The sequence below is a fragment of the Azolla caroliniana genome, unplaced genomic scaffold (assembly GCF_043228905.1).
Source record: "Azolla caroliniana isolate FFs.n. ecotype wild unplaced genomic scaffold, voAzoCaro1.0.p SCAF_5, whole genome shotgun sequence".
NCBI classification, from domain to species: domain Eukaryota; kingdom Viridiplantae; phylum Streptophyta; class Polypodiopsida; order Salviniales; family Salviniaceae; genus Azolla; species Azolla caroliniana.
In genome coordinates this window covers 9,567,839-9,583,319 of record NW_028230440.1, presented here as the reverse complement: position 1 = coordinate 9,583,319, position 15,481 = coordinate 9,567,839, and positions in this window count along the sequence as shown.

Sequence of the window (15,481 nt, the reverse complement as noted above, 5' to 3'; positions counted from 1 at the left end):
GAAAATAAAGAGTATATGTGAGTCACTTGCTTCTAATAATGTGAAGGTAGAAGATGCTGATAAGGTGGAAATATGCTTAAGAAGCTTAGGACCTCAATATAAAAGCTTCAAAACATCTATTCTCACAAGGGATAGCATCCCAAGTTTTGCAGATTTGGTTTCAATGCTTGTAGTGGAAGAAAGAAATCAGATGGAAGATACAAACAAAGGAAACTCTAAAACTGAGGGGCAAGCTCTCTACAATAGTGTTGGAAGAGGCCGAGGAAGAGGCCATGGAAGATTTGGCTCAACTAGAACCAACAATAATTATCAAGGAAGAGGACAACAAACTATTAGTGGAAGAAACAACATCAGAGGTAGGGGGAGCAATCAAGGTAGAGGTAATCAAACTTATTTGAATGATGATGGCTGTTGGTATTGTGGAAAACCAGGCCATACACAAGCTAAATGTTATAAAAAGCAAAATATGAAAAAAGAGGGAAGATGTTGAGCGAGCAAGCTCAATCGGTTCCGAATCGGTTGAATAAGCTAGAGCCGGATCGGTATTTGGAAGGAGAACCAAATCGGTGTCCGGATGATATCCGGAACCAGGAGCCGGATCGGATTGAAATCGGTAGGCCATTAGAGGCCTACGGATCGAGCCTAGTACGTAGGCATATTTTTGGGAGTCAGTGTCAGTCGCTCGTATGAGCATTGAAGTACTTGCCAATACTTCTATTAGTCCTTTATGGACTTGTATAAAAGTGCTCTCTGAGCACATTCTATGTACACATAGAGGATTATTATTTTAGTATAGAGTTTTATGTTATGCTCTCCCTCTGTCTCTCCCGTGTATGCTAAATATTCTCAAGCTTCCATTGAACCAGTGTTTTCTATTCTCTGTTGCTGCCCGGCTAATCCGGTTTTGTCAAGCTTCCGCACACTAACTTTCACATGGTATTTGAGTGCGAGGGTTGAGACTCCTCTGTAGCCGACAAACGCTTTCGAAGACAAACCCTAACACCCGGTGAAGAGCAGTAGAGAACTGAAATTGACAGAGGTATGGCAAGTTTGCTTCCCACAGAAAAGCTCGACCGGAGCAACTATGCATCCTGGTTATATAAAATGCACCAGTACCTGCTGGGGCATGGATATTGGAGCTATGTGGAAGGAACCAACGAGGTGGCATTGGAGCCGGCACTCAAAGACTTCCCGGCATGGAAGCATGGAGCGAGCCGAGTATTGTAATGCGTCGCGTCCGTTGTGCATGATCAGATGCTCAACTACATCAAGGATGCAAAAATGCCAAAGGAGCCCTGGGAAAATCTACAGAAGATTTTCGCTGCAAGTACCACAACTCGTAAGTTGCAGCTCCGGCAAGAGTTGAACAACATCCGGCAGAGAGATATGTCGGTTACTGACTACACCACCAAGATTAAGGAGTTTTGCGATGCACTCGGATCCATCGATGTAACAGTGGAAGAAGAAAAGATGGTCTAGATCTGTCTTGGTGGTCTAGCACAACGGTGAAGGCCAATCCAGACGGCTATTTGCACTCGGGAGAAGCCATCGTCCTTCTTCAACTTACAATCCATGTTGATGGTCGAAGAAAACCAGGCGAGTGGGTCGAGGACCACTCAATCCGACAGCCGGATGCTGTACACGGAGGCGGATCGACCCCCGTGGACGTGGAGGACGAGGTGGGTCGGCACACAATGGAGGCGGCCGGCAAGAGCAGAACTAAAGGCATAGAGACGGTGTCGACAACAGTTTCGGACCCTCCACAAGCAGGGGGAGTCAAGTCGGTGCCAGAAACCGGCAGTCGAAAACTGACACAGAATGTTTGTATTGTGGCAAGAATGGCCACAGAGAGAGCGAGTGCTGGAAGAAGCGTGCCGATCCGGATAAATCCGGATTCGGCAAGGCCGGACAAGGGAACCGACAAAGCTCACACTATGTAGAAGGATCGGAAGGATTCAGAACCAGGAAGACCGGAAAAGGGCCAACCTTCGTGATGAAGCACAAGGCGAACTCGATGAAGAAGACCACTTCCAGATCGGAGGAATTATGGTATGTTGATTTCGGAGCGTCAAACCACATGACAAGCCACGAAGAGTGGTTCTCGTTTTTGGAGAAAACCGGAACAAACGAGAATTGTCGAAACCGGAGATGACACCCCTCAACCGATTGTGCATGTCGGAGAAGTCCCTTTAAGCCATGTTGGACAAAAGGGAGAGTTGATGAAGTTACTACACATTCCGACAATCACAAAGAACCTGGTGTCGGTCGAACAAATTGTCGACCAGGGAATGCATGTGCGGTTTATGCACCTCAGGTGCTTCATCGAGGAAGAGGTTGGATAATCATACAAGGGTGCAGGGAAGGAAGGATGTTCATCCTCAACACAAATGACATCGGCATCGACACGTTTGCCAAAGGACAGAAGATTGAATCAGACATCGATCTTTGGCATAAGCGGATTGGCCACGTCAACTACTAGAGGCTTCAAGATCTGCAATCGAAACAAGTTGTGTTCGGATTGCCGAAGTTTATTGGCCGGAGGCCCAAATATGTGAAGCCTGCCAACTCGGGAAGCAACACCGGCTTCCATTCCCCACTGAACGAAACCAAAGCCGTAACAAGCTCGATCTAATCCATTTGGATGTATGGGGACCAACACAAAACGTTAGTCTTGGAGGGAGTCGGTATTTCGTCTCCTTCATCGATGATTACAGCCGGCACATGTGGATCTACCTCATCAAAAAGAAAAGCGAAGTCTTCGACTGTTTTCGGAACCTTCAAAGCTTAGTCGAAAGGGAAACAGAGAGGAAGATAAAGTGCCCGTGGTCGGATGGCGGAAAAGAATACCTTTTCGGCCAATTCAACAATTATTTGCGGCAAAAAGGAATTCAGAGAGAATTCTACTGCCGATATACACCGGAACAAAACGGTGTGGCCGAAAGAAAGAACCGGTCGATTGTCGACGCGCCAAGGGCAATGCAGGAGGGGAAGAGCATGCCCAAATTCTACTGGGATGAGACGGTTTAGAAGACCGTCTACATCCAAAACCGGATCGGGGATGAGGTGTTAGCACATGAGCTGTATTTTGGGCAGAAGCCGAATTTGAGACACCTTCGGATATTTTGTAGCATAGCATATGTGCATGTATCGGATGAGAAGCGGAGGAAGCTGGATCCGAAATCGGAGAAGTGCATACTCGTCGGCTACTTGCATGAACTGAAGGGGTATAAGTGTTATAACCCCCAGACTAAACATGTATGAGTAAGTCGAGATGTTACTGACTCCAACTCCCGACGAAGACCCGATTCCGGAGGATGAGGCTAGTGAACCCAGAGAGGTTCAAGAAGAAGATGAAGGATTCGGTACTCGAGATGAGAGTCCGATCTCATTCCGGCTAAGTGGATCGAATGAGCGGCTAAGTCGGGATGACCAGTCGGATGAAGAACTAGAGAGTAGTGGAGACTTTGCCGTGCTCTCCCATCGCAAGGAACCGAGGAGACGGTTCACGCACAAAGAGAAGGGGAAGAAGAAGATGCCGGAATATGATACCGGTAATGAAGGGTTGGATCGGAACGAACTTGACCCCGGAAAGGAAGAAGGTAGATCTTCAGAAAGGAAGTCCGAACCGGCCAACAAGGGCCTCAAACCAGCTAACAAAAAGTTACGCCGCTCAATCCGCCAGAAGAACCCCGTCTAGAGGTATGGATACAATGAGTTCACGACGCATCACTATGCGTATATGACTAAGGTGGTGGAAGTGCGTGAGCTGAAGAGCTACGCAGAAGCAACAAAGGACGCAAATTGGCGTGCTGCTATGGAGGAAGAAATACATGCACTTGATGCCAACGACACATGGGACTTGGTTGACCCTCCCCGATAGTGTAAACCGATCGGTTGCAAATGGGTATATAAGGTGAAGTACAATGCCGACGGTTCGGTCAACTGGTACAAGGCCCGGTTAGTGGCAAAGGGATACACACAGACCCACGGAATCGACTACGACGAGACCTTTGATCCGGTAACGAAGATGACGATGGTTCGTGTGGTACTGGTTGTTGTTGCGGCAAGGGGATGACATCTTCACCAAATGGACGTGAAGAATGTGTTTCTTCAAGGTGACCTTGAAGAACGGATCTATATGATCCAACCCCCCGAATTCCAATCGGAGATGAACAAGTCGGCAGTATGCCGACTCAAGAAGTCACTTTACAGTCTGAAGCAAGCCCCCCGAGCTTGGAATGCGAAAATCACACATTAGTTGTGTAAGATGGGGTTTGCGGCCTCAAAGTCCGACTCGTCACTGTTCATTCGGAAAGGTTCGGACGGTCCGGTTTGTATCCTGCTATATGTTTATGATTTAGTCATCACCGGATCCGGACTGGATGAAATCGGTAGAGCGAAGTCCTAGTTGTCAAACGCATTTGAAATGAAGGACCTGGGGGACCTTCATTATTTTCTTGGGATCGAGGTGATCTGGACCCCCGATGGCATATTGCTCTCACAAAGACACTATGTGCTGAATATGATGTACAAATTCGGCATGACGGAATGCCGACCGATCTCCACACCCCTGGACTGGAACCTGAAGCTACGTCCCGACTCCGACCCGGCCTGTGATGAGTGGTGAGAATCAAGCTCAACATAACACAACATGTGAACACACCTTTTGAGAATCCATGATTACTTAAAGGTCAAGAGTCACACCACTACTCTCAACACATTAACTATGTGTCATAGAATCATATTCTATGACACATAACTAACGAGTTACATATTCCCCATGACTATGAGTCTTCACATTCCCCAAGAGAGAGAGTAGTTGTTGTAGTTAGTTAATGAAGAGAGAGGGTGACTATTGATAGGGTGTATAAGATAATAGATAGTTATACACTATATGAGGGCTTGACCAAACCGATTAGATGGAGTTGAAAATCATAATATATTATATAGCTCTAGGTAACTATGATTAGAGAGTATAACTCAAGAAACTAAGAAAAAAGATAGAGAAAGCGAGCAAGAAATAAGAATGTTCTGATATTCCAACATCAAGAGAATACAAAGGAGACAAACTCCACATTGAACTAAAACCAAAGACCTTCCTCTTCTAAGACACTTCCTCTTCCACAAAGACACTTCTTCCTAACACTCCTCATCCACTCTTTGGCCTTCACTCTTCGCCCCCTTCCTCACTAATATCCCTTCTTCTTTTATAACCTTCCTCTTCTTATCCACGTTCATGCTATTTTTAGAAGCTTTTTATCTCCCTATTTTTAGCTATGACACATCGACCTTCTAATCGTCATATCTCCCTCATCCGATATCCAAATTAAGCGATTTAAAAAGCTATAGAAAGCTCTTTTTACAAGCTTTCTAATCCATATTTAAACGTGATATTTGGATAAACAACGAGGGAGTTATGACCATTCTATTTTTACTGTTTTTTATAGTCTGCGTTTTCTCTTTTTACTTTTCTCTTGGTCTCGTACTTTTACTTTTGACTTCTTCCCTAAGGTCTTAGTTCGTGTTCTTATCCTCAAAAGGTGAATTATCTATACTTTATATTCTCCTAATGTTCAATGGCTTAGATTCTAAAAACACTTTCACAACTATATATAAAGCACCCTCTTCACACTTTATAAAAAGTCGGTTGTGACTCCTTGTAATGCTACAATTTTGTATCTCCATTCTACTTGTGAAATATACACCTTCTTCTTGGGTCTTTTATTTCTCTTGCTTATCTATCTTGTGTTCTCTTCTCTCATCTATCTTACACACACACACACACACACACACACACACACACACACACACACACACACACACAACACATAACACACATATTTATTCCGCTGCACAAGAATCACCATCGATTCTTTACATGGTATCAAAGCGATTTGGTAGCTCAATCTAGCCCACTCGCCTCTTCGTGATCGTGTGTTGTGCTCTATGCCGACATTCAAGAAGAACCAGCTCATCGCTATCGTAGTACTGTTACATAGCTTGTGTTCGAGAGAGAAGGAAAAGAAGAAAGGAATCTTAATCGACAATTAATACTCCAATGGGGAGCACTCTCCCTAGCGAGAAGTTTGACTGAAACAACTTCGCATCTTGGGAGTACAAGATGCACCAATACCTTGTCGGCCAAGGCTATTGGGGTTACATCAAAGGAGCACAAGAAAACCGACCGACCCGAAAGACGCCGACTATGCAACATGGGAGCAAGCGGCAAGCCGAGTGATCTATTGCTTGGCGACATGTGTTCACAACCACATGCTCGGGTACATTTGAGAAGCCGAGACGCCGAAGGAAGCATGGAAGAATCTACAAAAGATTTTCGCCACCAACACGACCGCGAGAAAGCATCAACTCCGCCAAGAGTTGAACAACATCCAACAACGGGATATGTCCATCACAAGCTACACCTTGAAGATCAAGGAGCTTTGTGATGCACTCGGCTCGATAAGCGTCAATGTGGTGGATGACGAAATGGTGCAAATATGCCTCGGAGGCCTTGCACCACAGTTCGGCGCGATGCGGACCGCCGTATTAGCACGGGAGAATCCGCCCTCCTTCTTCGATCTTGAATCCATGTTGTTGATCGAAGAAAACCATGTTCTAACGAGGAGCAACACCTCAGAAGGCCACATGCTCTACACGCATTCGGACGGAGGAAGAGGACATGGCCGTGCAAGAAGAGGCCGATTCGGCCAAGGACGAGGCAGACGAGACCCGACTTACGAAAACAACTCGCAATTTCGGCATCAAGACTGAAGCCATCGAGGAACCTTCGGAAGAAGGGGGAGCTTCCATTCCGGTCCGAGCTGACAAAGCTCGGTCGAATGCGGATATTGCGGAAAAATCGGTGACCACGAAGAAGAATGCCGTAAGAAGATACACGAGTCGGCTTCCACTAGCCGACAACTCACCAACTACGCCACCAACTCCGACTATGACGATCATGGCAGAATGTTCGTGATGAGACATAGAGAAAATTCTATGTTGGCTTCTACTTCAACTAGTGCCTCAGGTCCAACAGACACATGGTTGGTTGACTCTGGTGCCTCGAACCATATGACGTCTCATCAAGAATGGTTCCGAGAACTTCGAGAGCCAGAACGACCCGGCTATGTCGAAACCGGAGACGACACTACGCATCTGATTTGGCACATCGGTAATGTTCCGTTCGGAGAAGAAGACAAGCAAACTTACATTAAAAATGTCTTGCATGTACCAACTATCACAAAGAATTTGCTGTTACCGGCCGGCAAAGGAGTCCAGAGTGGGAAACGGAGAGTTATTTAAGTAGTAGGAATGTGGTTGTAATTAAGCTATGAGTGTGGACGGACGGACCGGAAACGGTATGCCGTTCCAGATCCAGACCGATCCCGAACAGGTGCGGATGGCACCGTTTTGTAATATAGACCAGAAACCTATTTAAAGGCCCGGATACAATGTAATCATTAGCGGTTAATTAATGAAAGCTTAAGCGTGGTTATCTCTCTGTGTTAATTGCCGTTCTGTCTTAATTGTTATATCTTACGTGTGTGTTATGAAAGACGATCATAATAAGTAACTTAATTAAAATAGGATTAAGCGTTGAGGCGGATCCGGTTGCCATAACACCCTTTGGGGAAGTGTCTTCCATAGACACCCTGTGTTAGGCCATTGTCCGGTCCTAAGAGTTAACACAGTTTTTGGCGACCACGATTCCTGTTTTTGCAGCGAACGACGGCACGGATGGATGTCTAGATCAACGCACGACCTGGTTACAGATCGAACTCGACGCCTTGCCGAAAGGCAAACGAGACGCGAGGCTTTCCGGCAAGCGGCGCCGGAAATTAGAGCGGATCGCTCGTTTTCCAACGTAATCCGGAGAGTAGCGGAGGACTCCCTCTGGTTACAGCAAACATCGCACTCGGACGATGGCAACAGCCTAAGCAGCCTCCGGGAAACCGAATCCCTTCTCCATGCGTTGGCAAACGGAGAAGGCGAAGCAGAAGCCTTTTCAGCATATGAATCGGACTCCGAAGGGGAATACAGCGTGCACACGAACTACCGTAGCAGCAACGAAACCCCGGGCGGACCAGAGGACGAAGGATCGGATACCTTACCGACACCGGAACCGGAAGTGCTAATGCTGGAACCCCCGGAACCAGCAGAAGAAGAGCGACCTCCGACACCGGAAGTCGAAGAGGAGAGACCTCCGTCACCAAAAGAAGAGGAAAAACCACTGACACCGGAAACAAATCGGGAAGGACCACTGACACCGGAGAAAATTCCGGAACGAGCACCAACACTGGCAGCCCGCGCACCGATACCGGACGACGACATGCCGTTCCAGTACTCGAAGTATAGAGATGATCCGGACGTGGAAGCTCATGTGCACACCTTTGAACAGACATGGGAAGCCAACCATGTGTCCCAGCGATTGACCCTGGAGGAAGAAGAACGCTCTAAGATAGCGGAATTTGGCGTCACATTGGAGGGACCGGCAACAAGATGGCGCCGGACACAGGACCCGTCTACCATCAACACCTTTGCAGATTTAAAAGCTAAATTCTTGCATTTTTTTCAAAAAGAGGTGGACCAGACCATAATGGTAGGCTTATTTTATACCATCTGACAGGAGGCAGGGGAGAGCATTCCCCAATTTGTCATCCGGTTTCAACGGATGCATAGTCAGCTTGCCCGCGCACCCCCGGAGGAGGAATTACGGACTATATTTCTAAACGCGCTCCGGGAACCTCTACGCACGGTTTGCACGGTAATTGACTTCCGCACAAGTACCATCGACCAGGTCATTGACCGGGTGAGAGAGATGGAAAAGACAAGCTCCTGGCTCACACTGGGAGCACTTCAACGGACGTTACCGTCCGATGAAGACCTCCGGTTTCGGCAAGCAATACAGTGCACAACCTGCTTGAATTCCGGACACTCGGCTCTAGAATGCACTATGAGGACGCAATGTGTAATCTGTCAATCCAAGAGCCATACGACGGATAGGTGCGAGTATAATCTGTTGAACCGGCAAGCACCGCCCGTTCGACAAATTGAGCCATGCAACAGCCGGGATGAAGAAGACGAACGTTGGCGGCGAATGGACCGCGACCGACCGGCACAGGATGTTCGGCACGACGATCGACGGGAAAATGATGTCCGGTACGGTGATCGGCGGGATAACTATGACCGACATGATCGGTACCAGGGTTACAATAGACGATACGAACATTATGACCGGGAGCACTCCCCCGGGTATCGTCAGCAACGGGAGGAATACGGCAAATATAATGGGCAACCCCGTCAAGAGTACCGTAATAAGAAGAGCTATAACAAAAAACGACATTTTAAAAAAGGCGGCTACCCCCGGGATCCGGAACAAGGAGCTCCAAGCAGCCAACCGGTACAAAACCCCGCGCGTACCGCAGGACTTGCCCTGGGTGCAACAGACAATGCCGAATCTAGCAATACCCGGAAAGCCTACTGCTACTACTGCCGACAGGAAGGCCATTATAGTAACCAATGCCCGGTGAAGAGCTATGAAAAACGACCGGCGGTAAATATGGTAGTCCCTGAGGTGGCAGATCTGCAACAGGTGACCACAAGGTCGAAGGGCATGGCCAAGGAATGGGAGACGCAGGAGACCATCCGGAAACAAGCAACGGAATGGGTAAAGAAAGCAAACGAACAGAATGTCACAGATTTACAACGGCAAAAGGAGAACACCGCAGGGCTTGCCGGCGGTAGTCACTCCGAGAACGAGACATGGCAGGCGTTGCAAGAGTGCCAGATTACGTTGCCACTAGGAAGACTCCTACAACTCGTGCCAAGATTTACGGAAGGACTGAAGACGGCCATGACGGCAGGAGAACCATCACCGGCACCGGTACTCTTCTCGAATCCGGAGGAGGGACCAACGGTGGTGGACACTAGCAGTCCGGTAATCACTGCCATTGTAAAAGGGAAAGAACTCCCCGGCACAGTTATAGACGGAGGCTTTGGGGTGAATGTAATAAGCCTCCGGATGTGTGATGCCCTAGGAATTCACGAGTGGGAGCCGTGTCCGTTCTGGTTGCGGATGGCCGATACAAGCTCAGCGCGGCCGACAAGATTAATACGGAAATTAGAAGTCACCGTCGACGGTCATACATTTTACATCTCAGCCGTAGTGCTACAATTACAGGCACAAGGCGCATACCCGCTATTGCTGGGGCGGCCATGGTTGAAAACGGCACATATCAAACAAAATTGGCGGAAAAATATAATTACCTTCCGGCGAGGAAAAACCAAGGTACGGGTACCAACATAGCCAAGGACGAGCACTGGCAAGGAATGTACACCGTTGTATGCGGAATGCGTCAACATGCTAGAAGGGTTAGCGGACGAAGAAGAAGCTCAGTACCTGCAGGAAAACCCGAAGATCATACCCCTCTTCGAAATTGACATTGCCGAAGCAGTAGCACCATACTTACCGCAACCGGAAGAGGCTGAAGCAGAACTGGATAAAGACGCAATCCGGGAATTACGGCAAGCGTAGGAAGCGTTGGAACGGGAAATGGCCGTTTCACAGCGCGTAAAAGCGTCGCAACTGGAAGAGGTGAACCTAGGCACCACAGACGAAGCAAAACCGGTGCACATCGCCAAGGAGATGAAGTCCGAAGACAAAACAACGATGATCACACTTCTCACGGAATTTCGCGATGTGTTTGCATGGTCATACGAAGACATGCGAGGACTCGACCCTCAGTTATACCAGCATCAGGTGCACTTGAGCAAGGATGCAAAACAAGTGGCACAAAGACGGTACCGGATGAATCCCAATTATGCCGCCAAAGTAAAGGAGGAAATCGAGAAACTGCTAAGAGTTGGCTTTATCCGTCCGGTAAAGAAAGCGACATGGCTGAGCCCGATCGTAGTCGTACCGAAGAAGAACGGAAAAATTCGAGTTTGCGTGGACTACCGGAAACTCAATGCGGCTACGGTAACGGATGCGTTTCCACTTCCGTTCACAGATGGAGTGTTGGATGCCGTCGCCGGCCATGAGGTCTATAGCTTCCTAGACGGATTGAACGAGTATAATCAGATCCGGATGCACCCCGACGACCAAGAGAAAACGACATTCGTCACCGAATGAGGGGTGTTTTTGGCCGTGGTGATGATGTTCGGACTCAAAACGGCACCGACAACATTTCAACGAATCATCATGGAAATCTTTAATGAATATATATCAGCTTTTATGCAGGTTTTCCTTGACAATTTCGCCGTCTATAGCCGGGAGGAGGACCATTTTCAGCACCTCCGTCTTTGTCTAGAAAAGTGTAGAGCGTACCGGCTAAGCTTGAATCCGGCAAAGTGTGTATTTGGCGTGTCCAGTGGAACTTTATTAGGACATATTGTGAGCTAGGAAGGTATTGCAGTTGACCCGGACAAAGTGAAAGCCATATTAGAAGCACCGGCGCCGGCAACAGCAAAGGCATTGAGCCGGTTCTTAGGCCAGATCCGGTGGCACAGCCGGATGCTCCGACACTTAGCTGACCTGGCTACACCGTTGCATGCCGCCGTACATCGGACACCATTCCAGTGGACCGACACCGAGGATAGAGCGTATAGGGCCCTCAAGGTACTATTGTCGCAGGCACCGGTAGTACAACCTCTGGATTGGAGTAAAGAATTTCACGTGTTCGTAGACGCCTCCGACATCGCAATCGGAAGCGTACTTATGCAGCTTACGGAGCCAAAATGGTATCGGCCAGTGTACTATGCCAGTCGAAAGCTATCCCAAGCAGAACGAAACTACTCTACCACGGAACGGGAAGCCCTAGGGATGATCTACAGTGTGACAAAGTTTCGGCATTATTTATTGGGAAGGAAGTTTTCCTTCCATGTAGATAATTCGGCACTCCTTTACCTGGTGTCCAAAGCGTCACTCACCGGCAAATTGGCCCGGTGGACCTTACTGTTAGAGATTGACGCTTTCAAAACCTTCACCTCTCGGCCACAACCGAGGAAACACGACTCAATTCAGCAGAAAATCGAAAACACAGAGAGAGACTCGAATGCACAGGATTTAGCGTGGAAAACCCTAGACGGGAAAAACCACGGGAGTGCAAGACTCCAACTATCACTATACGCAGGGAATGTACAATGGCGAGCTGCAAGGCGACGACCTTGAGCTCGCTGTCCTCGCCACAGGCGGCGGTATTACACAGAGGCGTCGACCTCTTCCTTTCTCTCACTCTGCTGCTCTCACTTCGCTCCCTCTAAGTGGAAATCAGAAAAATGAGTAACAACAACCAAAACTGTTTGCCCTAAGTCATATTTATACACATATGACTTTCGGGCTATTTACAAATATAGCCACGAGGGCCCTTGGCAAACATATTCACAAATATGTCCCCGCATCCGGATCTCTCTCCGGGGTACATTCGTCATCCGGCTCCGTAGCCGGGGTCTTCATCATCCGGATCCGTAGCCGGGTCTTCATCATCAGGCTCCGATACCGGGTACTCCTCATTCGGGTCTTCATTCCCGATTTCCGGACATCCGACCATCCCATCCGGAGGGACCGTAATCCCAACAAACTCCCCCTTCACTTCGGCATGGGATGTCTTTCCAATCCGACCCTCTTCCGGCACGCTTCCAGCTTGTCGGGTGTGAGCACTTTGGTCAGCATATCTGACCCGTTCTCGTCCGTGTGGATCTTCGTCAGCACGAACTCCTGGTCTTCTATCCTTTCCCGGATCCAGTGATATCTTCGCTGGATGTGCTTCGTCCGGGAGTGATAGGCCGCGTTCTTCGCAAGGTGGATGGTGTTGCTTAAGCAGTGCTCGGCCACAACCGAGGAATAGGATCGACTCACAGAAAACGGGGAATACCAAGTGCACGAAGTACAATAGAGAGAAAAGGTACACTGGATGTTTTACGTGGAAAAAACCCTAAATGGGAAAAAACCACGGGAGTGCAAGACTCCAACGATCCCTATACGCGGGGAATGTACAATGGCGAGCTGCAAGGCGACGACCTTGAGCTCGCTGTCCTCGCCACAGGCGGCGGTATTACACAGAGGCGTCGACCTCTTCCTTCTTCTTTCTCTCTCTCTCTCTCTCTCTCACTCTCTCTCGGCTGCTCTCACTTCGTTTCCTCTCAGTGAAAACAGAAAGTGAGCAACAACAACATAAACTGTCTGCCCTAAGTCATATTTATACACATATGACTTTCGGGCTATTTACAAATATAGCCTCAAGGGCTCTTAGCAAACATATTCACAAATATGTCCCCGCATCCGGATCTCTCTCCGGGTACATTCGTCATCCGGCTCCGTAACCGGGGTCTTCAGCATCCGGCTCCGTAACCGTAACCGGCTTGCCGTCATTTATCTCCGGGGACATCCCATCCGGAGGGACCGAAATCCCAACAAACTCCCCCTTCACTTCGGCATGGGATGTCTCTCCAATCCAATCCTCTTCCGGCATGCTTCCAGCTTGTTCGGTGTGAGCACCTTGGTCAGCATATCCGACCCGTTCTCGTCCGTGTGGATCTTCGTCAGCACGAACTCCTCGTCTTCTATCCTCTCCCGGATCCAGTGGTATCTACGCTGGATATGTTTCGTCCGGGAATGGTAGGCCGCGTTCTTCGCAAGGTGGATGGCACTCTGACTGTCGCAGTAGAGTCGGTACTCCTCTTGCCGGATACCGAGCTCTCTAATGAAGTCCTTCATCCATATTATTTCCTTGCCGGCTTCAACAGCCGCCATGTACTCCGCCTCCGTGGTTGACAGCGCAACCATCTTCTGCAGCCTCGACTGCCACAAAACAGCTCCACCTGCATACGTCATCACATACCCTGATGTGGACCGGCTGGTATCTGCATCAGCCGACATATCCGAATCGGTAAAGCCGTCGAGTTCGGGCTTACCGGAGCCGAATCGGAGGCTCACGTTTGCCGTGCCCTTCAGGTATCAGAGTATCCACTTGATCGCGTTCCAGTGCTCTTTGCCGGGATTGCACATGTACCGGCTCACCACTCCAACTGCATATCCTATGTCCGGTCTTGTACACACCATTGCGTACATCAAGCTTCCGACGGCAGAGGCATATGGCACTTTCATCATGTCCTCCTTCTCAGCCTTTGTCTTGGGGCTTTGCTTGCTGGACAACCTGCAGTTTGCCGGTAGGGTTGACCCGACCGGTCTTGCTTCCGACATGTTGAACCGGTGAAGCACCTTTGTCACGTACTTTTCCTGTGACAGCCACAACTGCTTCTTCTTCCGGTCCCGGATGATGTGCATCCCCAGTATTTGCCTCGCCGGACCCAGGTCCTTCATTGAGAAGGTTCGGTGAAGCGCCCTCTTCAGCATCCGTATCTTGACCTGGTCCCGTCCGACGATCAACATGTCGTCCACGTACAGGAGGAGTATTAGAGAGTCTCCTCCTTCGAACTTCTTCACAAACACGCAGTGATCAGACCGCGTTTTGTGGTACCCTTCGTCGGTCATGAAGGAGTCGAACTTCCGGTACCATTGCCGGGGTGCCTGCTTCAATCCGTAGAGGCTCTTCTTCAACCGGCATACCAGGTGCTCCTTCCCTTTCTTCTCGAATCCTTCCGGTTGCTGCATGTAGATCTCTTCTTCGAGGTCACCGTGAAGGAATGCCGTCTTCACGTCCATCTGTTCTACCTCGAGGTCCATGCTTGCCGCTATGCTCAGCACCGTCCGGATGGAGGTCATCTTCACTACCGGGGCAAATATCTCGTCGAAGTCGACGCCCTTCTTCTGCTGGAACCCCTTCACCACGATCCTGGCTTTGTATCTCGGGGGGTTTCCGGCATCTCCCGGTTTCAGCTTGAACACCCACTTGTTTCGAAGTGCCCGCTTTCCTTTCGGCAACTCCACAAGTTCATATGTGTGGTTCTCATGCAGGGAATTCATCTCCTCCTGCATGGCAGTTAACCACCTGCGGCTATGGGTGTCAAGCTTTGCTTCTTCAAAACTCTCCGGCTCCCCCTCGTCGGTCAGCAGCATGTGCTCAGGTTCCGGAAATCTCCGGGGGGCCCTTCTCTCTCTTAGAGGATATCTCCGTTCCGGAGCTTCGGTAACCGGCTCCTCCGTTTCCTCTTCATCCGAATCCATTTCGGGATCGGGGCCGGATCCGGTATCAGTTTCATCTTCCTCGGCCGGTTCTGTTTCTTCACCGTCTTCGGCCGGATCCTCGAGTGCTAACCGGTCCCTTGCCGGTCGGGACTGCTCCTCATAGAGTTTATCCTCACCGGTCGACTTGGAGCTCTTCATCTTCTTCTCCGACTCCCAGTCGGCGAGTGTCTTGTTCTCCATGAAGATGATATCACGACTCCGGAATATCTTCTTGTCGACCGGGTCCCATACTCGGTAGCCGAACTCGTCATCGCCGTAACCGAGGAATATGCATGGCCGGGTCTTTGGATCTAGCTTTCCTCTCCGGTCCTTGGCCACATGCACATATGCGAGGCA